The 13896-nt window shown below is 41.0% G+C and overlaps 1 protein-coding gene across 1 annotated transcript in view; it reads right to left on the bottom strand.

Moving 5' to 3' along the window:
• The window catches only part of myripb (myosin VIIA and Rab interacting protein b), a 147188-nt gene extending 142963 nt beyond the window's left edge, over window positions 1–4225 (bottom strand). The window contains exon 1 of the mRNA XM_043226570.1: window positions 4137–4225. The gene's annotated coding sequence lies outside the window, so the exon portion shown is untranslated. The remainder of the gene's footprint in view (window positions 1–4136) is intronic.
• Between the last annotated feature and the right edge of the window lie 9671 nt (window positions 4226–13896).

The raw sequence follows: 13896 nt of genomic DNA, 5'->3' as shown, positions 1-13896 counted from the left end.
TCACTACTAAAGAAATACACTAATCCTGTTCTTCCTCCCTCCACAGACCCGGAACTACCCCCCCCGCCTCCCGAGATCGAGCCCACCGAGAACGTCTACAGGGTACAAGAAATCCTTGGCTCTCGGCGACGGGGCGGCCGCCTCCAATACCTAGTTGACTGGGAGGGTTTCGGCCCAGAGGAGCGGTCATGGGTAAACCGCAATGACATCTTGGACCCGACGCTCCTCCAGGACTTCCACCAGGCCCACCCGGAATGCCCAGCTCCACGTCCCCGTGGCCGTCCCCGTCGCCGTTCGCGAGCGCCAGGAGGCGCCCGTGGAGGGGGGGGTAGTGTCACAAACACACCCGCCAGATCACCGTCTCCCACACCAATCACCCGCTCATCATCCCCGGAATTCTAGTCACCTGTTCACCACACCTGTCAGTAATCACTTCAACCCCATATATACACCGAAAGCCCAGTCGTTCATCGGCTGGGATTGAGGTCACCTCCACAAGCTTCTGCCTGCGCTATCTCTAGCGATCTCCTGAGGATTACCCCTTTCGAATACGGACTTCCTGCACTTGAGTATTCGCATTGTGTTTTACTTTCGTTTTGAGCTTATGTTTGCTCGGCGTTACGCCACTCCTGAGTTTAATTAAATCTATTCAAGTATTCTCCTGTCTGCCTGCCTCGTCTCTCCTCAAATCGTGACAGTCATAAACGAATTAATTAATATTTTCAAATTAAATGTTGAAAGCATAGGTTGTAATTTAGATATATTTTTAAGATGGAAAAACATGAAGTGGAAGAAACATGGTTTTCAAAGGAAAGATTGCTGTCAAGCAGCACACCTAGGTTCCTAACTGATGATGAAGAATTAACAAAGCAGCCATCAAGTGTTAGACTGTGTTCTAGATATATCTACGGCTCTTTGTGTTAACTGGCACTTCATTTGAAAACAAATGATGGAGATTTACACTAATCAAAGAACTGGCAGCCCATATATCACCCAGCCCTAGTTTCTTGTAACCATGAATGCGTTTCTTACACCTCTCTACTGGAATCTCAGAACGCTCCAGCATTTTGTGCTTTTTGAAGTATGTTTCAGGTCATTGAAAAACCCATGACCTCTGGTAAAGACATGTTTTTGACCATGGCCACTATGTTGCACCCCAGAATTCTTTGGTAATCATCAAATTTCATGATATTGTTCACACAGTCAATACATCCAATGCCAGGAGCAGCAAAACAACCCCAAAACATCTTTGAATCTCCACCATGTTTGATTGTAGGAACTGTGTTATTTTCCTTGAAGGCCTCATTTCTTTTTCTATAAACAGTGCCATGATGTCCTTTACCAAAAATCTCTACTTTTTCTCATCTGTGCACAGTATGTTCTCCCAGAAGGATTGTGGTTTTGTCAAATAAGTTTAGGCAAACTACAGTCTTGCTTTTTTTATGCCTTTGTGTCCTCCTTCTACGTTCAGAGAAATTAGCTACAGTTTTGTGGGCTTTAAATCTCTTAATGATATAGTGCACATTGGACATAGGAACATTAAGATCTCTGGAGATAGACTTGTAGCTGTGACGATGGGGACTGAGACAATGGGATCCATTCGCAGGTTGTTTTTTTTTTAATCAAAATAGGCAGGGTCGAGAGATCAACAAACAGGATGGCAGAGGCAAACACAAGAACAATCCAGGGAACAAGCGAACGTCAATCGACCAGCAGACAGTATCCAATGCAAGGATCCATCTTAACAAGGGGCAAGGGAACACAGACACTTCACAATAAGTGTAAAACAGAGAAAAAGGTACACGAACTGTCCAAGGTAGGGAACTCCAGCTGGTACAATTTTACCCAAATCCACAGGCAACTCTTTAAACTTCTGTATATATATATGTATATGTATATATATATAGTATATATAGAACCAAAATCCCACCTGTGACAGAATGGAGAAAAAACACATGGGAGAAACCAGGTTCATGGGAGAAAACATGGGAGAAACCATGGGAGGAAAGTCAGGTCACATCACAGTTGATCTTCCTAAATCAAGCCAAGCCATAGCTGATTGTCCACAGTGAAGTCACATTTCAGCTGGTCATCCAGAAATTTAATTGTGTCACAGCTGATTGTCACAGCTGATCGTCTATATTTACATCATGTCACAACTGATCGTCCAGAGTCTTTTCAGCAGGACAGCTAGTATTTCCAAATCCACTCACTCTAGCCCTCCTGTTCTTGAACTGATTCCCCTGTCTAAAGTGCTTCCTGTGATGGAGATTGCTTTATGGTGTGTTTAGGCTGCAAACACCACCACAGAATCCATATTCCCCAAGCTATAACACTCGCTGCCGCTTCTGCTTTAGAGGCCATCTGAATTCTACAGCTGTGGCTCAATTCAAAGACTGCATCCTTAGTATTAAATAACTCCCACAGTGTTGATTTAAAATAACACTAAAAGAGAAACAGAAAAACAACACAGCGCAGAGTTGCATGTGTAAGGTGGTTCCATTTAGTCTCAAGAGCAACAAAATATTGTTAAATAAACTACAGCACAGAAAATAATTTCCATTAACTTGTTTTTCTTACTTGCAGTGCAATTTAAAGTCAAATTAAAACATTGCAAAATAAGGTTTTCTGGCTCCCAACAACAAGAAGGTATGGATGCTGACGCTGGTTGCTGTTGAGGTGCTCTTCCAAACTGCAGCATGATTAAAGTTGAAATGAACATTGCAAATTAGACACAAACATAATGTCTAGACACAGAAAACAACATCATAAAAAGTGATTGTTCAAACAACTCAATGGCTAGTGAAGTATGTGAATGCATATGACGATTTGATTTTAATCTTTGATATTATTGCTAATTTGAGGTCACTGAATATTTCTGCATCAACTTCTGTCCCTGTTGCATCCTTGTATGTAATGTTTGCATCTGGTGGCAAACAAAATCTCACAATGACTGAACAAAAAAAAAGAAGATTTTCACAACAAATTATTATGTTGAATAAAATGTCTTTATGATGCAAGCATAATGTAAATATGTATAATTTTAAGATTTTTCTTTCAATGTATCCCCTTCTATAAAACATTATATGATAAATCCATGTACACAAATGAGTCAACAACATGACAGCTAGGACAATATACATAATTTATTATAACTAAGAATTTGACTTAAATATGATAAAGTAAAAAAAAAACAACCTTTCAGGTGGAATTGCATGAAATCAAACCTCCCTTCAATGCAATCCAGCTTCACGTACTTCTTCTGTTCGTTGTATACAACGTTTATGTGCAGTGTTCCAAGGCACGAATATTGTACATTTTACTGTTGACTTAGCACTAAATTACAAATGCTTAAGTATGATTTAATGTTACTTACCTTTTAAACCCACTCGAAGATAATGACGGCGTCTTCATGGATGTCACCAGCGGCGATTTCAACTGTGTGGGCGGAGTCTAATTACATCTTACAGTTGTTTTAACACTGACTATCAGCTCTGTGAAATAACTCCAACACCAAATGCCATTTTACTCTGAATGTGTTAAAATCCACTCGGAAATGTTTAAACACTGAAATTTCAACTTTCCAAGTTTTGCTGTGATGGAAGGACGAACGCGTTACAAAATTATTTTAGTTTTAACCCATGAACGTGAGCCAGTGCATATCCACCACATAAACAGTTGCAAACTGCATGAGCGTAAAGTCAGAGTAAAGTCAAAGAAGTTTTAAATACATTAAGCTACAGAAAGTGAAAGTAAAAACTGACCGAGGTCTGTCACTTTAATTGTACATATTCTTAAAATGAAAGGAGACCAAATATATTGAGTACTGTCTTATTTTCAATATATATTGTGACAAGTCGGCTGCCCCTCCCCTTGACTGTCATCATCACCCCGTCCTTTATTCGCCGCCCTTTACCAGGCTCCCGACGGGAGTGGGCGTGTCTGAGAGGAGGGACGTGGTATTGGACAGGTCTGGCGGCGTGTGACGAGGCACACCTGAAGTGGATAGAGATTCGTCACCGCCGCTGTTAAATGCAGAGTGCGCCTCTCCTCGACAGACCGGTCTCTTCCCCCGTGCATGCACGCTTGTGGCCTCGTGGGTCCAGGAAGGGTGTGTGGGTGCGTGAGGGACTCACCACGCCGCCAGAGAAGTGAGCTGTCGGACTCCGTAGTCCAGGCGAAGACTGCACACGTGTCCCGCTGACGGGCCAGGATGCCGGGCTGTTTATCCCTTCTAACTGCTGTCCGGAGAAGCTGCGGGAAGAAGCCGCACATAAATCTCATGCAATGTTCTCGTACAGAGTTGATACCTTGCTGAAGTCGGACGGAAATCGCAGACATCAAACAGTGTATGCCTGAACTAAGGCCGTTCCAAGTCTAACCTTCGCAGGATTTCCTGATTGCATCAGCAGGTGTTCCCAATCACCACACCTGTCCTGTAGCAAAGAAGAGAGTTGCCATAGATGTTGAAAATGAAAATACCTGGAGCCTGTATTGTTAGTTTCCAGCATCCTCATTTTCTTCAGAAGAAAACTGAAAGAAGATACATTTGAATTAAAACATTTTAAGACAGGGCTGCAATCTAAGGATAGAAAATATGACAGCCTGACATGTATACATAATACTCTAGGATTCATAGACAGTATCTGTATTATCAGGTGTTAGATTTTGCTGTAACTGGCTGGGCATTATTTTGGGTAGCTCTCCAATGTAATAGATTTCTCTAATACATAAAATAAGTAAGCTTGACCAAAGTTCTTGTGGGGATAAGAATTTATTGAAGGTAGCAGTTCTTCAGCAGCGATGTTAGGAGATTTGAATGGGCGTTATTGAAAGTTTCTTATCGTTGGGCTGCTCAGCTTTGGAGGTTTCCAGAGTTGAAGCTGTCAATGGAGTTCTCGCTGAAGGAACACTGGAGCAGTTCACAGATTAACAACACCTCTGACTCACGGAGCCTCTTTAAAACATTCTCTGCTCTTCTCTGCCCACCAGTCCCCCCACCATCGTCATCCTTAACCTCAGATGATTTTGCTTGTTTTTTCATTAACAAAACCACTAAAATCAGCAACCAATTTCCTGCAGCTCCTCGCCTTACACACACCAAACCACAGCACCCCAAGACATTCTCCACTTTCTCCCTCCTCTCTGAAACAGAGGTATCAAAATTCGTCCTTGTCACGAATGCTACAACCTGCCCTTTAGATCCCATCCCTACTAACATCTTTCAGGCTATCGCTCCCTCCGTCCTCCCTGCACTCACCCACATTATCAACAACTCTATTCACTCTGGTAAATTTCCCTCAGCTTTTAAGTAGGCTCATGTTGCCCCCCTCCTTAAAAAACCCACACTTGACCCTGTGCTTATTGAAAATTACAGACCTGTGACTCTCCTCCCATTCATGGCTAAGACACTAGAGCGTGTTGTTTTTAACCAACTCTCCTCCCATCTCTCACAAAACAATCTCCTGGACAGCAACCAATCAGATTTCAAAAGCGGCCACTCTACAGAAACTGCACTTCTATCGGTCATTGAGGCACTGAGACGGTCAAGAGCACAATCAAAATCTTCAGTGCTTATCCTGTTGGACCTGTCTGCTGCTTTTGACACGGTAAACCATAACATACTCCTATCAACCCTCGGGCAGATGGGTGTCTCTGGAACAGCCCTTCGGTGGTTTGAGTCTCTGGTAGGTCTTTCAGGGTATCATGGAGGGGTGATGTCTCAGAGTCTCATCACCTCACTACTGGAGTGCCTCAGGGCTTAGTATTTGGGCCACTGCTTTTTTCCATCTACATGACATCACTGGGTTCTGTCATTCTGAAACATGGCTTCTCATATCACTGCTATGCTGTCGACACTCAACTCCATCTCTCCTTTCAAACAGACAATCCCACTGTTTCTGCACAAATTTCTGCGTGCCTAAACGACATCTCAGTCTGGATGAAGGATCATCACCTGCAGTTAAACCTCACAAAAACAGAGCTCCTCGTTTTTTCGGCCAATCCCACCATACAGCACAACCTATCAATTCAGCTAGGCTCGGCTACTGTATCCTCGTCTAGGTCAGCTAGGAACCTTGGAGTGGTCATTGACTAACTTTCACTGAGCACATTTCAAAAACTGCTCGATCTTGTAGGTTTGTGCTGTACAACATCAGGAAAATCAGACCGTACTTATCAGAACACGCTACACAGATCCTCATCCAGGCACTAGTCCTGAGTAGACTTGATTACTGCAACGCCCTCCTTGCTGGCCTCCCAGCCTCTACAACCAGATCTCTTCAGATGGTTCAGAATGCAGTGGCAAGGGTGGTCTTCAACAAACCAAGGAGGGCCCACGTCACGCCCCTGTTCATTAGTTTACACTGGCTTCCTTTAGATGCCCGCATAAAATTCAAATCCCTGATGCTGGCCTACAGGACAATCACAGACTCCGCTCACTCATACTTACGCTCACTAATTGAATCATATGTTCCCTCCAGGTGCCTACGCTCTGCAAACGAAAGACGTCTTGCAGTGCCATCACAAAAAGGTGCAAAATTACTCTTGCGCACCTTCACCTGGTCTGTTTCTCGCTGGTGGAACGATTTGCCTGTTGCCACTAGGGCAGCAGAGTCACTAGCAATCTTCAAAAACAAACTCAAAACTCATCTTTTTCGTTTACACTTGACCCAACATCGATAGCACTTTCTTCTTCTCCTACTCTTTCCTATCCTTTTCTTGTTAAAAAATTAAAAAATTCCTCGTGTCTGCGTTAGATAAGCCAAGACCCCACTCAGAGCACTTATGCACTACTGCCCTTTTGTTGACATTAATTGCTTCTATTGCCTACCTCATTTGTACATCGCTTTGGATAAAAGCGTCTGCTAAATGACTAAATGTAAATGTAAGTATTTAGACCAACATAGCAGAAATACTTTTGGGTGCTCTCCAGACAGCAAGGTGCCACGATGGGTGCTCGATCAGTTTTATGGCTTGGGAACAGTTCTAGGAGGAGACATGAGGGATTCCTCTGAAAAGTTGTTATTTTTGTAGTTTGTGCATTTGTTCACCAAGGTCCTACATCTCGAATAGGTTTTTCAAAGTATATAGTCTATGAATTGGGATGTACCTTCTGTCAGTTCTGACAGACTGTTCTTTTCAGTGTTTTTGGTTTTAAACAGTCTGGTCACCCTATTTCTGCCAATACATCCAGTTTTTATGTCTACCTATCTGTTTTCAGCTCTGTCACAGATCTGGTCTGTTGCCTTCAATCCGAGCGCCACCAGAGGTCACCCTGGACATCATTTTCTATGTTCCATTGCACTGATTGGATTTAACTGTAGTTAATCACCCACACTATATTACTATATTACACCAACTCAGATTGTTTAGCATTTGTTCATCATCTTGTGATAGCTACTATACAGAGCCAGTTCCCTCTCCTGTTTTCCAGTTCTAGTTTCCAGTCAAGTCACATTGTGTGTGAGCCCTTTGGGATATGCTGAATCAACAAATACAACAAAATGCAGAGCCACTGAAATTTATATAGTTTTTTTTTTGTTTGTGTAAGTGCATATGTGTTTTTAAATGTTGTGTACTGTTTCACATGTATGTATAGAATATATGTTCTTCATAAAGTCTTAAAGACACCAAAAGACTTTGTAAATTAACTATATTCATTTAGAAATTAAATAGTATGTGCATATACTGTAATATACTGGTTCATCTCAATAAATTACAATGTTGTGTTAAAGTTAATTTATTTCAGTTTTATTTCCAAAATAGTTGGACGGCAGTATCAAATATCATTTTCACAATTTTTTATAAAATTGATGCACATATTTGTTAACATAACATTTGAAATGGGATTATATTGTTTTGCATCTTATTGGCTTAGAAATGTATACTGTGCTAAAGCAATAATGAACTGACTTCAACTGAAAACAATTACTAAGGAACTAATGTCTTGAGGGTATTCTAATTAGATAATGTGTCAATCTGTTTATCTGTGTCCCCTCACAGAACAAATGTGACACACAAAAACCTGTCCCTGTCCTGTGCTTTTTTATCAGCATGAATGCTATATAAATATAAATAATAAAATAATATTTGACTTTCAAAGTAATACTGATGAAATAATACATAGTAATGACTGATTATTTCCTAGGGACCCAAAAGTCCCATCTCATTTGTCCTTGACATTCCAACCTGGAAAGTCATTTTCACTGCTTTTCCTAAATCCAGTTTTTAATCTAAACTGGACATGTGGCATGTGAGAGTGTCCGAGATACACAACTTAAATTTTAAAATATGACAAGACAATGATAGTAGCTGCAAATTAAGATTTTACAGGACAGACAACACAACTCACATATGAACAAAAACACTCTACCTCGAAGACAGACGTGTTTTCCTCCCCTCTCCCTACCCATGACCTTGCCTGCTTGTGCTTCTTAGTCTCGTCTTGTGTCTACTTTTCTCCACTTGAGAGACTCTCTCTGCCCTACTCTCCAACTAAAACATGGATTTGATCAACTGGTCTCTCAACGCAATTGACACCATTTTCTCGAAGAGAAGCGTGGGTTCGGGGGAAACCGATTGTCCTGCCGGGACGATGGCGGCCGGGTATTCGATGGACGCGTGGGAGAAGTGGCGTTTTTTTTATGTGCTTGGCGGCTCTTTCCGGGGAGGATATTGAAGATATCTTTCTTTTCAGAACTTTGATTACGGGGCTATTGCTAATCGGATTGGGCATAGCCCTGGCATATCGACAAATTGTGAGAACGAGGGCAGCTGTCCACAGCCCCACACAGCTGCCTGGAATAATTGAAGCGGTGGGCAGAGCTGTCGGGACTCAGACTGTGGTTATAAACTGCACTTTGGATAACATCATGGGGAAGCTTGAGGCTTTGCATCAAAAAATGGATCAAATCGGGGACCAGAATGGACAATAAAGACAATAGAGTAGTTTGGGTAAATTGTTTACGACTACTCGTACTAAGCCTTAACAAATTCCATTCCTATCTGGTTTCGACTCCCTCTACCATGCACTGGCCTCGGCCAAGGCCACTGCTGGAAAAACAACTGCCCCGGTAGATCACAGCAGTGAAGACGCTCTCGCACTCCTTACCCCCACCTTTCCACCTGCCTGGCAGACGGGTCTGGATCAAGCGCTGCATTGACGGCTGCCAGAGAAGGATGACTGCTCGCCAGTGGAGGATCCCAATAACCCAGAGACTTTACCTTGTCTTACATGTTGTTAAAGTATCTAAACTATGTGCTTCTATTGCTGAGGTGTTTTTTTTTCCGTTACCACACTGTGGTCCCTTAGGAGCACATTCTGGGTTTGGCTTTTTTTCTCACCTCACCTCTCCTCATGTAATGCTGTACTTCTTTATTTCTGTCTTCCCATCATGTCTACCCCCCATCTTGTATGTGGATGGGATGATGGCCCAAAGCATTTCACTACATGTCGTACTACATATGTCTGTGTATGTGACAAATAAAAGTTGAATTTGAATTTGAATTTTTGACATGGCAAATTAGCTTGAGGTCTTGTTACGCATGTCTCTGTAGCCAGAGGCAACCTCCATTAACTCAATGATTTGCAGTGTGTATAAATTGTCAGTGACAACATAACATTGGGATACTGTGAACTTGTTAACAAGAAAATACATTTAGTTCTTCCTTAAGCACTAAGCATAACTTCTTAAAAAAGCTCATTATGATCATAATGCCATCATTTGCCATGGACGGAGGTTTCCATAAGCAAAGAAATGCACACTCAAAACCTGACTAGTTGTCAATCATTTCAATCAATCATTTTTATTTATATAGCGCTTTTAACAACACAGGTTGCATCAAAGCACTGTACAGTATAATGACAGGGATGTATAATGACGAAAGTGACCAATTTATTATTAAATGCAGAGACGGTCTCTGTAGTCAATTCAACGATAGTCACTAGAAGTTAAGTGTCCCCAACCAAGCAAGCCAGAGGCGACAGCGGCAAGGAAACAAAACCCCATGCATACAGAATGGAGAAAAAAAAAAACCTTGGGAGAAACCAGACTCAGTTGGGGTCAGTTCTCCTCTGACCGGACGCCCAGCACTTAACTTCCAGTTCAATTTTAAACGCAGCTGTGTCAGGTAGTGTAAATGACTTAGTGTGTGCGTGTGCGTGTGTGCATCAGGATAGGGTGATTGGTCCACGGGGCGCATCTAGGTGTTCTGGTTTCTGATGAACATAATCTCTGGGTGCTGATCCACCATCTAGTCTGGATACAAACTGTGAAAACAGATTGAGAAAGAGACAGGACTAATATTAGCGTAGATGCCATTCTTTTTACGATGTCACAAGTACATCGTATTGTAGGAGTAGTGTTCCCGGTTCCAGCAAATCTAAGTAATGCAGCCTAAAAATCCTTTAACGGATTTGAATAATAAAAGGCGTGTTGGTGTGTTATGTGTAGGCTAAGTTAAAAAGATGTGTCTTTAATCTAGATTTAAACTGGCAGAGTGTGTCTGCTTCCCGAACAGAGTTAGGGAGATTGTTCCAGAGTTTAGGTGCTAGATAGGAAAATGATCTGCCGCCCGCAGTTGATTTTGATATTCTAGGTATTATCAAATGGCCAGAGTTTTGAGAACGCAGCGGACATGCAGGACTATAATGTGATAAGAGCTCGCTCAAGTATTGAGGAGCTAAACCATTCAGGGCTTTATAGGTAATTAATAAGATTTTAAAATCTATTCGATGTTTGATAGGGAGCCAGTGCAGTGTTGACAGAACCGGGCTAATATGATCATACTTCCTAGTTCTAGTAAGGACTCTGGCTGCTGCGTTTTGGACTAGCTGAAGTTTGTTTATTAAGCGTGCAGAACAACCACCCAATAAAGCATTACAATAATCTAACCTTGAGGTCATAAACGCATTAATTAATATTTCTGCATTAGAGGTTGAAAGCATAGGTCATAATTTAGATATATTTTTAAGATGGAAAAACGCAGTTTTACAGATGCTAGAAACATGGTTTTCAAAGGAAAGATTGCGGTCAAACAGCACACCTAGGTTCCTAACTGATGATGAAGAATTAACAGAGCAGTCATCAAGTGATAGGCTGTGTTCTAGATTATTATATGTGGGGTTTTTAGGTCCAATTATTAGCACCTCTGTTTTTTCAGAATTTAACATTAAGAAGTTACTCATCATCCAGCTTTTTATATCGACTATGCATTCTGTTAGATTATCTATGTGTCGTGTATCACCAGGCTGCGCTGAAATATAGAGATGAGTATCATCAGCATAGCAGTGAAAACTAACACCATGACTCCTGATAATATCTCCCAGAGGTAACATGTACAGGTTGAAAAGTAACGGTCCTAGCACTGAGCCTTGAGGAACTTCATATTTCACTTTTGATCGATACCTCCTCATTTAATGCCACAAACTGATAGCGGTCAGATAGATATGATTTAAACCATGCTAAGGCTCTTCCTCTAATGCCAACATAGTTTTCTAGTCTATCCAAAAAAATGTTGTGATCGATAGTATCGAATGCTGCGCTAAGATCTAATAGCACTAATAACGAGATAAAACCACGATCAGATGATAGAAGCAGGTCATTAGTAACTCTAATGAGAGCAGTCTCAGTACTATGGTACGGTCTGAAACCTGATTGGAAATCCTCACAGACACAATTTTTTTCTAAAAAGGAATACAGTTGTGAGGATACTACCTTTTCTAGTATCTTTGACAGAAAAGGGAGATTAGAGATTGGTCTGTAATTTACTAAGTCTTTGGGATCAAGATGTGGTTTCTTAATGAGAGGTTTAACTACAGCCAGTTTGAAGGTTTTGGCAACATATCCTAATGACAATGATGAATTAATAATGTTCAAAATAGGATCTATGACTTCTGGAAGCAGATCTTTTAATAGTTTAGAAGGAACAGGGTCTAACATACATGTTGCTGGTTTAGATGATTTAACAAGTTTGTACAAGTCTTGTTCTCCTATCATAGAGAAAGAGTGTAATTTTTCCTTAGGGGATCTAAAGCTCACTATCTGATGTGAAACTGTAGTTGACGGCTGCATAGTTACAATTTTATCTCTGATGGTATCAATCTTAGAAGTAAAGAAATTCATGAACTCATTGCAGCTATACTCTTGAGGAATATTAGCACCTGTTGACGTTTTATTTTTGTTAATTTAGTTACTGTACTGAATAAATACCGGGGGATGTGTTTGTTTTCTTCTAAAAGGGATGAAAAATAATCAGATCTTGCTATTTTTAATGCTTTTCTGTATGACAGCATACTCTCCCGCCAGGCAATACGAAATACTTCTAATTTGGTTTTTCTCCACCTGCGCTCCATTTTCCGGGCTGCTCTCTTTAGGGTGCGTGTGTTGTCATTATACCATGGAGTCAGATTTTTTTCTTTTATCTTTTTTAAGTGCAAAGGAGCAACTGTATCTAAAGTGCTAGAAAAAAGAGAGTGCATAGTTTCTGTTACATCATCAAGTTTTTGCGTCGTATTGGATGAGCTAAGGAATTGAGATAGGTCAGGAAGGTTATTTAGAAAGCTTTCTTTTGTGGTGGAAGTGATGGTTCTACCATACTTGTAATAAGGTGCAGAGTTTACAGGTTTAACTAGAGTTCACACAAGACTAGATAGTGATCTGAAATGTCATCACTTTGCTGCAGTACTTCAACCATTTTAACATCCATTCCATGTGACAGTATTAGATCTAGAGTATGATTTTGACAATGAGTAGGTCCAGAGACGTGTTGTCTAACCCCAACGGAGTTCAAAATGTCTAAGAAAGCTGATCCTAACGAGTCTTTTTCATTATCAACATGGATATTAAAATCGCCAACAATTAAGACTTTATCTGCGGCCAGTACTAACTCAGTTAGAAAATCAGCAAATTCTTTAATGAAATCTGTGCTGTGCCCTGGTGGCCTGTATACAGTAGCCAGTACAAACATGACAGAAGATTTATCAATAGCACATGATTCTGTAGATAATGTTATATGCAGCACCAAAACTTCAAATCAGTTATACTTAAAGCCTGCCCTCTGAGAAGTACTAAGAATATTGTTATAAATTGTAGCAACACCTCCCCCTCTACCTTTTAAACGTGGCTCATTTTTATAGAAATAATTTTGGGGGGTAGATTCATTTAGAGTAATATAATCATCTGGTTTTAGCCAGGTTTCTGTCAAACAAAGCAAATCTAGCTTCTGATCTTTGATCAAATCATATATATAAATTGCTTTTGTGGAAAGTGATCTAATATTTAGCGAGCCAAGTTTTATCGTTTGCTTATTTGAATTATAGGTAGTTTTAATTTGTTGGACATTAATTAAATTATTGCTTTTGATTAGGTTTGGACGTTCTCTGCATATTCTAATTCGGGGAACAGACACAGTCTCTATAGTGTGATATCTAGGTGAAAGAGTCTCTATGTGCTGAGAATTAACTGCCTTCTGTGACGTGAGGCAGCTAGCAGACGGTCGGTTTAGCCGGTCTGTCTGCTTCCTGACCTGGGCACTAGTTGGTCATGTTGGAGCTATAAGACTATATGCCATATTTCTAGATAGAAGAGCGGCACCACCACAAGAGGGATGAAGACCATCTCTTTTCAACAGGTCAGGTCTGCCCCAGAAACTCATCCAATTGTCTATAAAGCCTATGTTGTTCTGCGGGCACCACTTAGACATCCAGCCATTGAGACCCAGCAATCTGCTGTAAATCTCATCACCCCGGTAAGCAGGGAGGGGACCAGAGCATATTACATTGTCCGACATCGTGCTTGCAAATTCACACACCTCTTTAATATTATTTTTAGTGATCTCCGACTGGCGAAGTCGAACATCATTAGCGCCGACGTGAATAACAATCTTACGAAATTT

Source organism: Puntigrus tetrazona, chromosome 24, assembly GCF_018831695.1.
Source record: "Puntigrus tetrazona isolate hp1 chromosome 24, ASM1883169v1, whole genome shotgun sequence".
NCBI lineage: Eukaryota > Metazoa > Chordata > Actinopteri > Cypriniformes > Cyprinidae > Puntigrus > Puntigrus tetrazona.
Note: the sequence above shows the minus strand (reverse complement) of the source record. Positions and strands in the feature narration are given on the sequence as shown.